Genomic DNA, 7,910 nt, shown 5'->3' with positions numbered 1-7,910 from the left:
GAAATTTGCTGTGAACTGAGCACCCCTGTCGGTTATAATAGATACAGGAACTCCGTGAAGCCTCACTATCTCTTTAATATACAATCTGGCATAATCCTCAGCCGAATAAGTAGTCCTGACCGGAAGAAAATGGGTTGATTTTGTCAGTCTATCAACAATAACCCATATAGAATCATACTTGCGTGGAGTGCGCGGTAAACTTGTAATGAAATCCATATTAATTATTTCCCATTTCCAAGCTGGGATTTCCATTTCCTGTAACAATCCACCGGGCTTTTGATGCTCGATCTTAACTTGCTGGCAATTTGGGCACTGAGCAACGAACTCTGCAATAACTCTTTTCATACCATCCCACCAATATAAGCATCTGAGATCGTGGTACATTTTAGTGGATCCAGGATGAATAGAATACCGAGCATAATGTGCCTCTCCCATAATCTATCGTCGCAGCCCTGCAACGTCAGGCACATATAACCTGCCACTATATAGCAATACCCCATCAGGTGTCATCTCGAATTGGGTCTTTTCCTTATCACGGGTTGTATCTCTGTACTGTACCAGAATAGGATCCTCGAACTGACGTTGTTTTACCTCTTCCATAATCGATGATTCAGCAACTTCTCGGACAGAAACCTCAATATTTCCAGAATCGGCCAAACGGACTCCAAGGCTGGCTAACTGATGAATTTCACGAACTAATTCCTTCTTCTCTGGCTGCACGTCGGTCAAACATCCCATAGATTTGCGGCTAAGTGCATCTGCCACAACATTAGCTTTTCCAGGATGATACAAAATATCGACCTCATAATCTTTCAATAATTCAAGGCATCTTCTTTGCCGCAAATTCAGCTCCTTTTGCTTAAAAATGTACTGAAGGCTTTTGTGGTCCGTATAGATATCAACATGGACCCCATATAAATAATGCCGCCATATCTTCAAAGCATGAATCACCGCGGCTAATTCCAGATCATGGGTGGGATAATTTCCCTCGTGCGGTCTGAGCTGCCGGGAAGCATAGGCTATAACTCGACCGTGCTGCATTAATACACAACCTATCCTAATACCAGAAGCATCACAATAAATAACATACCCATCTGGGCCCTCGGGAAGGGTTAGAACTGGGGCTGTAATTAATTTTTCCTTCAGCAACTGGAAGTTGCGTTCACAAGCATTGGTCCACTGAAATTTTGCTGTCTTCTGAGTTAGCTTTGTTAATGGTGCTGCAATAGAAGAAAAATTCTCCACAATCTCCTGTAATATCCCGCCAAACCCAGAAAATTGCGTACCTCAGTCGGTGTCGTAGGCCTAGGCCAATTCTTTACAGCTTCGATCTTCTGTGTGTCAATTGTTTCCATTTATACTTACTTTACTTTCATTTCTCCAGTCTATGTCCATCTTTTATTGCGTGCACGAGGAATCTCATGCTATTCCCGTATCCTTCAGAAAATACAACTTCTACGTAAGCCCTTTCTCATTTTCAAATCATGTTTTGTTTATCTTTTTTTTTATTCTTATCACACCAGTCATTTCTGGTATTTGTTCTGTCTTGTTGCTCGTCTTTTCCTAGATCATCTTTAGTACTTCACCAACAACACATGAAATATATGATCCTAGACAGCCCACAAGTTTAAGTTTTTATTCCACAAATTCCATCTCCAATTAGTCGATGAGAAATGATAAAAATGTTACTATAAGGTATTCTCCAACCACCAGCAGAAGAAAACTAGAGTCCGACAAGCACCACAGAACTTCTTAGTACTTAATTCACATAGTTTATCTCCATATTTATTCTTGAGTCATGAGCGAATCATTTAATTCCCAACTGCTTGTCATACGCTTTGTATTCTTCCAATAAGGTGAAACTTAATCGCCGGACATTCTTGCCCTTCAACATAGGCTTTTTCTAAAGTAAAATGTGGTTGGAACGTATTTTGGTCTGTTTAAATGAATTGCGAATTCGCCGCTCATATATGCTTTCTCGAAATAAAATTTCCCAAATAAGGATGATGCTTCTTACGAATGACATGGAGGGTATCTCTTAAGCTTTAATCCATCGTAGTAAATTTACCCTATCAGTATCGACTTTCAAGAAATATTAAGAACTTATATCTCATTCTTCCTTTTATATTTCTGGAAAAATTTGGGCAGAGGTTCCTCTGTACTTCTTACTATCCCAAAACCTGCACGCAGGAAATACCAACAATGCCTCACAGGGCCAACATATATACGCATATATCATACCATATCATAGCCACACAGGGCTAACAATTTCAAGTAAAAGTATAAAGATGTCGATATTTACCTCACATGTCCAACTCAAACTGCACCTGCTACACTTTCCTGTTTACGTTACCTTTCATTCTTCCACCATATTTTTCAATCATATCTCGATATTCTTACCTTATCCAACATGCCCTTTCACACCGTTGCTTACCTATGTACCATGCAGCTTCCAATATCATCAGCCACTCTCTTTTGTCGATGCCGTTCTTCAGCTGAAATTAAGGGTTAGTAGAAAGGAATTTCATTTCCTATGACTGGGCTCTATCGCACGATATAAGATCCAAAGAAAGGTAACACCCTAAATGTCCTGTAGCCTCCTGTTTATAGATGTGGTGCACAACACACCGATAAACAAGACTCTACTAGACACGGCCTGTAGACATTCCGAGGACAAACCGCTCTGATATCACTTCTGTCATGACCCAGCCCCGTGGGCCGCGACTGGTGCCCTATTTGGACACCCAAAAAGACTTACGTACCAGATCTACATATCAAAATTCGTTCAAACTTAACATACATCGTTTTAAGCAAATACTGAAAACAATATTATCTTAAGCGGTCGCCCGTACAGAAACATCATATCCAAATCCAGTAGATTGGCGGAATACACATCGCCAGATATATATACACATATACAGACAAATGGGCCATTTTGGCCATAATAGTAAATGGGGCCGCATTAAGACGCAAATCATAATCACAAACGAACAAACATGACCCATGACCCACATATAGGACTACAGGCCTCTACAAATCATGAGAGAAACATATGACGGGACAAGGCCCCGCCGTACCCCAGATAGTCATACATATATACAGAGTCATATACCACGAAAGATCTTTACCAAAAGTAAGGGCTCCGAGTCAATGGAGCACTCCAAGTAGCAGAATGTATCCTACGCTGGCGGGTCACCAGAACAAACGTCTGTACCTGCGGGCATGAAACGCAGCCCCCAAAGAAAGGGGGTCATTACGAAATATGTACTGAGTATGTAAAGCATGAGGTACAGTAATCCAAATCAGAACTGAAATAAAGAGTATGGAAAGCGGTTACAGAACCAGTATATCAAACTTGTTTTAAAACATAAGTAATGCAAATAGAAATCATGCATAAGGCTCAGGAACGTGGTCGCCTCCGACACTGGCGCCACAACACATCATACTCCAGAAGGTTTCAAATCTCCGTACAATCCCCGAACATATCGTATCATCATATCACATCACAATATCAGAACATATCATATGTCATATCACATCATAACGCCGTATATAAGAGGAACCCGATCCTATGGCGAGGCCTCGGGAACCGTAACACATCATACTCCCGAATATAACATAGTGCGCACGATCATAAAACCGGCTCGGGAACCGGCGAACGATGTCATAGTAGTAGGCACGAGCGGAGTAGTGCAGAAACCATATGCATATAAATAAATAAGTTAATTTCAAAACTCAATGAACAAATATATGTACGACATCCGAAGGCTCGGAAATCAGTTTCGGGTCAATCGGAGTTAGTATACGAAAGTTACAAACTTTTGAAGTACGAGACTTTCTAAAAGCATTTCAGAAGCTCTTTTCGGAATTTCAAGTGACATTCATATTAGGGGAACTTTCAACCATTACTATGGAGCAAATCAAATGGAGCCTTAAGATCATATGTATGTATCAAAATATATGTATCTAAAACTTTATCCATATCAAATCTTTTTCGAACATCATTCGGAAGTATACCAACTAGAATCTTCGAACCAAAAATATTTCATAAGTCATACTTGGAAATTTAAGTATCATTCATATTAGAGGACTTTCGAACATCATTATGGATCACATATTCATATCAGGAGACTTGCGGATAACATTATGGATCAAATCAAAGGGGGACTTTAAAACCATATTTTCATATCGAAATGTTCATCAAAGGCTTTAACCTTCTCATTTTTCTTTTGAACAACCTTCGGGACATTACAAATAGAATCTTTGAACATCATAGAATATGTATCCCGCCATATGGAATAGCCTATGGAGGTCAAAGATGTTAGCCAACCTAGTGGCTCTAAGAATAGGATTTTTCTTTGGAGCATACATATATGTCATTCATTTATTTCATAAAGGTCATGCAAAAAAGGAAAAACGGTAAGCTTCACATACCTCGATCGCTCACTACCAAATCTCGATCACTCGCCAAACAAATCCCGACTCAAGTCTCGGGCTCTCCAATATCTACAATAATATTATCAATTTCCAAAAATTAGCTACAAGTACTTAGAATTTTAATTCTAATTAGTATTTGTCTACCGAAATTTCGGCAGCACCTCCCCTGTAAATTCAACATCCCCGAGAATTAAACTCGGCCAAATTCATCAACAACCATACCAACAATACCAACAACCAAACAAATAACATCAAAAACCAATCTAAAATGCATTCCAACACTAGTAACCTTCCTTTCAACATAATTCATCGACATTCAATTCAACTACGAATTTTTCAAGCCAATATCGACACTTACACGTTCATTACCAATTCAAGATCATTCAAAAGCATTTCAAGGCATTTCATACCATTCTACAAAATATACAAAAATCCCACCAAGACTAGAATTCATCCGAAATCTCCAACCTTCGACACAACATTCACAGCACATTTTTCGTCTTCCAATTTCATCAACAACAACCGAAATTTGCACTTTAACAATTCCATTCTCACAATTACATAATCTATAATAACATCACATACTTTCCGACAACAACTTACAAATTTTTCATGCCAACTAGAACTAGAATTCTTCCATTTGCATTAAAAGGCCATTACGACACAATTAACATAATAAATAAAATTTGATCATTCCTCTCCATCAATACCCATTTTCGGCCACACACCCACATACCCATAACACAAAATTCTCATACTTTACATTCACTTCCATATACTACAATATATATATAAAATTCTTCCAAGATAAAAAGAGTAGAATTCTTACCTTTTTCAAGAATTTCCACTTGATAAAAAAAGTACTTTCTTGCCTCCAAATTTGTATCACATTGAAGAGGGTTTCCAACTTAATAGGAATTCAAAAGAGATGAGTTTGAACCAAAGATTTGAGCTCCACAATTTTTATTTTTATTTTGAAGTGGCCGAATGGCCTTTGTTCTTGCTCTTTCTCTCTCTTGTTCTTGAAAGTTCTATTGTGTTGAAGAAAGAATGGCCCCTTCTATTTATTTTTAATTGGTCTTTCTTGATAATGGGCTTGGGCCTTTTTCCCATAGCCGTGGTCGGCCACCCCTTTTAATTTGGGCCTCTTGTTCTTTTTTTTTTCACTAGCCCAATTCATTTAGGGGCTTATTTTGTAATTCCCGAAACTAATTTCCGAAATTCCAATTTTTGCCCTTAGCCTTCCTCGATATTTCCATATCAACATTTCATGGACAAAACACATATTTTAAATAGAGATCAAATTATGGCCTTATTTCTTACAAGTCGAATTCATTTCGAATTTTTCCGAACATGCAAAAATGCGGGATATAACACCTACAGTGACTATGTCGCATGGATAGGGCCATGCACAACTTTCAGCTATGCAGCTTGTCAAGGGACTCAAGAAAGAGGAGCTAACATTCATGGCAACCATAACAAGTTTGGAGGAAGATAATGACACCCAAGAGACACCGCTGCCTTAGATAGATAATTTGCTCGAAGAAAACAAAGATGGTATTTTCGAAGAGCTACCTAAGTGCTTGCCTCTTAGGCGTGAGATGGATCACAAAATTGAGTTGGAGCATGAACCGGGAAAGGGTCAAGTCATGCACCGATTACCATCACTGCCTCACACGATAGGGAGATTCAAGCTATCATTGACTACCAGTCCAGGCGGAAATAAGGGCAAGAAGCCACCGCCAGTTTACTCGTCCATTGGAAAGGGAAATCACCGAAAAAGGCCACATGTGATCGATACGAATACTTGTGGTAGTTTAAAAACAAGAGTCGAGATTTTAAGCAGTAGCAGTGCGCCGCGGTCGTCGCAACATCAGGTGGGGGAGAGTGTGATGACCCGCCACGTGATCATTCCACCTAGGCACCACGTGGAACTATGTTTGCCATGTAGAAAGATTATGTGGATGCTTCCATGGAAAGGAGGCTAGCTTATGTGAGAAGGTACTAGAGAAATATGGAGATTTCTCATGAAAGACTTTAGAACCTTATGGAATTGCATGGGAAGTCCTTGAAATAATCTAGTTGTGTAGAGATTTCTAGAATAGGGGCTTATTTGTAAATATGTAGGGACTTATATAATAATTATTATTTACATACTAGTCCCTAGGTGAGTAGTATAAATAGGAGGGTCATTCATATGTATCCCATCAAGCAAAAATCAAACAAGTCCTCTATAATAAAAAGCTTCCTTCTAGCAAATTTCTCTTGCCTTTCTCAATTACTATTCCCTTAGCGATCTTGAGTGTAGTAATCTAGGCTGACTTGGCATAGCAAGATCGTGAGCAAGTTGTGCAAGAACGTGAGCGAGTTGTCAAGTGTCGCACGTATGCTTAGTTGAAGACTAAGGACGTGATAGGAGGGAGTATAAACTTTTGGGCCTTTAATATTGAGATCCTAAAGCAATTGTTTTAGTGCCCTTCCCATTGAACCGGCCCTACGATGATCATAAGGTAGGATCACTGGAAAAGGGTGGATATGTGGGACCTGTTTATGGTGTTGCTGGATTTGGAAGAAGCTCACCTCAAAGAAAAGATTGAAGAAGGCTAATAGGGGTAAGAAATGGAAATAGTAACTAATTCAAGGACTGATGAGTAAAAGAAAAACCATTACAAGCCTCTACTGACAATCAAATACTTACGATACTATACCTCAACTGAACTGAAATTCTATGTGCAGTTCTTAATTTCAAGTACAAATTTTATTCATTCTTCATTAATAGAAGAAGTTTTGAGTGAGTGATTTTCATATTTGAAGCATTGATGATGTATTTGTGAATTGTAGTAAATTTGCTATAAAAGTAGAAAGGAATTTGACGTTATTGATTACTTTTCCCTCTCCTTTTTTGAGGAAAAAGACTTGCAAAGAAATACAATTAATTTGTATATACGACAATGGTGCAAACTGCAAAGAGGTGGTGAAACTGTTTTTTTTTCTTCTTGACGTTTACCTCGTTGTTATTGTGTAAAATGAAGAGTAAAAGGTTAAATTTTCTCCTGATTTATGCGAAATGTCACATGTTAAATATTGATATTATCCATACTAGTGTTAGAACCCGCGCGATGCATGGTCAATATTAAAGAAATTTAATCATATACATTATTATTTTATTTGTGTTTTAGCACATTAATTTAACTACTTTAATTTTTTTTTTAAAAATGTTACTGTCATTTTGGTTTCTTTATGCAATATACTCCAAACCAAAAGGTTTTCGAAATTAAATACTACGCGTCACAAAAATTAATATAATAGTTGCTATTAGATATAATAAAGTTATTACTCAAAGACTGGTGTTGGTGAGAAAGTAATGTTGGAGTTATGTTACACCTTAGAAATTTTCGGACTTGTTGCCTTGTGGATGGGCTAATGTGAGCTTAAGGTGATTATGAAATCCTTACGAGATTAAGGAAGGTATT

General features: G+C 38.2%; 1 long non-coding RNA gene across 1 annotated transcript; it reads right to left on the bottom strand.

The window, feature by feature from the left end:
- Positions 1 to 3,122: 3,122 nt before the first annotated feature.
- On the bottom strand, positions 3,123 to 5,797 carry LOC132625047 (uncharacterized). Its single transcript, XR_009576625.1, has 3 exons — positions 5,267 to 5,797; positions 4,435 to 4,506; positions 3,123 to 3,214 (listed from the first exon to the last, which is right to left on the bottom strand). It is a non-coding gene; the product is annotated as an uncharacterized LOC132625047 (long non-coding RNA).
- Positions 5,798 to 7,910: the final 2,113 nt, after the last annotated feature.

Source organism: Lycium barbarum, chromosome 12 (assembly GCF_019175385.1).
Source record: "Lycium barbarum isolate Lr01 chromosome 12, ASM1917538v2, whole genome shotgun sequence".
Classification (NCBI taxonomy): Eukaryota; Viridiplantae; Streptophyta; class Magnoliopsida; order Solanales; family Solanaceae; genus Lycium; species Lycium barbarum.
Note: the sequence above shows the minus strand (reverse complement) of the source record. Positions and strands in the feature narration are given on the sequence as shown.